At 42.0% G+C, this 2,906-nt stretch overlaps 1 non-coding gene across 1 annotated transcript; it reads left to right on the top strand.

Annotated features, from left to right (window-relative positions):
• Positions 1-2,244: 2,244 nt before the first annotated feature.
• On the top strand, positions 2,245-2,351 carry LOC148209882 (small nucleolar RNA R71). Its single transcript, XR_015793300.1, has one exon. It is a non-coding gene; the product is annotated as a small nucleolar RNA R71 (small nucleolar RNA).
• Positions 2,352-2,906: the final 555 nt, after the last annotated feature.

Raw genomic sequence — 2,906 nt, 5'->3', positions numbered from 1 at the left:
CACTGTACTGGGCTTACCCAGCTGCTGTCGGATATTGGGTATATAACACCGGCGTCAAGCCATTTAAGAATTTCTTTTCTTACAACCTCTTTCATCTTCGGGTTCAACCGCCTTTGACTCTCAATAGAGTTCTTAGCATCTTCTTCCAATAGAATTTTGTGCATGCAAAAGGCCGGGCTTATCCCTCGGATATCTGCTATCGTCCATCCAATGGCCTTTTTGTGCTTCTCCAAAATCTGCAATAAAGAATATTCATGAGTAGGTGATAAATTGGAAGCTATAATAACAGGTAAAGTGTCGTTATCCCCTAGATACGCATATTTCAAATGCGACGGCAATGGCTTCTGCTCCAACGTGGGTGGTTCCACTATGGACGGAAGTAACGACTTGCATTCTTCTTTTTGTATTTTTTCAATAGGACTAGCCACATCTTCTGGTCCTTCTGCTATCTTATCAAGCTCTTCTTCAATCTCTGTAACTAACGAGTCATAAAACTCATCAAACATACTAGGATTCAAGCTATTTATAGCAGAGCACTCTTCAAAGTCTCCTGGTAATTTCATGGCGTCTAGAACGTTAAATTTAACTTCTTCATTGTTTACCCTCATTGTAATTTCTCCCTTCCTTACATTAAAAACTGTATCCCCAGTGGCTAGAAATGGTCTTCCCAAAATAATGGGAACGTCTAAGTCTGCCTCGCAATCTAGAATGATAAAGTCCGCAGGGAAAATGAATTTGTCCACCTGGACTAAAACATCTTCTATCTTTCCCTCAGGTCTTATGATAGATCTATCTGCTAGTTGGAGGGTAACCGTAGTAGGTCTAGCTTCTCCTATGCCTAAAGATTTGAAAACTGATAATGGCATAAGATTAATGCTAGCGCCTAGATCACATAATGCCCTACCTAAGTTTTTTCCTCCTATGGAACATGGAATGGTAAAACTGCCAGGATCATTACATTTCATGGGTAGCGGGCTGCCTACAGCTTCACTACTACATTTTGTCATGGCTACCAGTTCATGCTCTCCTATTTTTTTCTTCCTAGAAACTATATCTTTCAAAAACTTAGCATAATTTGGCATCTGTTCTAGAGCATCTACTAATGGTATATTTATGTGCAGTTGTTTTAAAATATCTAAAAATTTTCTAAACTGGGAATCATTATTTTTCTTAACTAATCTTTGTGGAAACGGGGGAGTAGGGGTAAAAGAAGGCTGTACCTGTGGAGGAACACTCGGGGTGTCCTCATTACCTTTTCTAATATTTTCTTTTTCTGGTGTTGTTGGATTTTCTGGTATCTTTACAATTGGTTCAGTGGACGGAATCTGTACATCTGTTGTTGGCATTGTTGGTCCATCATATGCCAGTCCACTCCTGAGGGTGACAGCTTTGCACTGTTCTTTCCCTTCTCGTTTTGGTAATTCAGTATGGCCTGGAAAAGAACCTTGTGGTCTATTCTTCAATTCATTGGCGAGCTGTCCCAATTGGGTCTCGAAATTCCTCATTGATGCCGCTTGGGATTGTATCACTGCGTCGGTTCGGGCCATGTACTCCTTCATCATATTCTCAAGATTTGAGTTGTTATTTTGAACTGGTGGAGTCTGTGTTCTCTGATTATACTGCTGTTGCGGTGGTGGGATGTATTGCTGTGTAGGTGGAACATAGGGCTGCTTGTTCTGTTGGCTCTGCCCTTGATTAAAACCGCTCGAACCTCCTTGTCCTCCCCATGAGAAATTAGGGTGGTGCCTCCAACCTGGGTTGTAGGTGTTCGAATATGGGTTAAAGTTCCTATTGTTCCCATGTCCTACATAAAAAACAGAAGCAGGGTTATGTGGACAATTATCATAGATATGGTTTTCACTGCAAAATGAACAAATGAGATCATTGACTTGGCAAACAGGGGCAGGAGTGCAATAATCCGACTGCACAGGTTGTATCGGCGTGGCTAATGGATTTTTTATTCCCAATGCCATCTCTTTCAGCCTCTGGTTCATTGTAACCATCTCTTTTTGCATCGAGGTCGCAATGTCCAGAGCCAAAACTCCAGCTGGATCTTGCTTCTTTGGTGCTGCCCTAGATCTTTGCGAACACCATAGTTCGTTATGTGAAGCTAAGTCATTTAGGATGTCAACTATCTCGTTGAATGTCTTCTTTGTAAAGGCTCCGTTGGCAGCATTGTTTAGCATCATCTTAGTAGGATGATCTAAACCTCTAAAGAAATGTTCTATCTGGATGCATGCCGGTAAGCCATGGTTCGGACATTTCCTGATTAGTTCTTTAAATCTCTCCCACGCCTCGTGAACAGGTTCACGATCATACTGTCTAAAGGAGATGATCTCCTCTCTGATATCAGCGTGGCGAGTAGGTGGGAAGAATTTTGTTAAGAACTTCTCCACTAACGACCCCCATGTGGTGATGGATCCCGGTGGAAATGCATTGAGCCATGCTCTAGCTTGGTCCTTCAAAGAAAATGGAAAAAGTGTTAGTCTCAGAGCATCGTCTGTTATACCAGGTAATCGAAATGCATTTGCAATTTGAATGAATGATTTCAGATGATCATGTGGATCCTCATGTTCCTGCCCTCCAAAATGTCCAATTGTCTGCAACATTTGGAACATCATTGGTTTAAGCTCAAAGTTTGCGTGGGCTGGAATAGGGTTGACTATCCCTGAATCAAAGTTCTGAAAAGCCGTGGCGGCATATTCTCGCATTGCCACGTCTCTGTTGTCCGCCATCTGGATATGGTTGAATTCATCATTTCTTGCATGATCCCTCATATTACCGTTAACAGCAGGTGGATCAACCGGATCACGAGGTGGAATATCTGCCATTGATGTGCTTGTACTCTCTACCTCACTTTCAGGACTGATTTCACCTTCTCTCTCTTTTTGCTTTTCTAGTTGTTT

Source organism: Momordica charantia, assembly GCF_013281855.1.
Source record: "Momordica charantia cultivar OHB3-1 chromosome 8 unlocalized genomic scaffold, Mcharantia_2.0 BLBB01000008.1, whole genome shotgun sequence".
NCBI classification, from domain to species: Eukaryota; Viridiplantae; Streptophyta; class Magnoliopsida; order Cucurbitales; family Cucurbitaceae; genus Momordica; species Momordica charantia.
The sequence above is the reverse complement of the archived record's forward strand: the minus strand, read 5'-3'. Positions and strand labels throughout refer to the sequence as shown.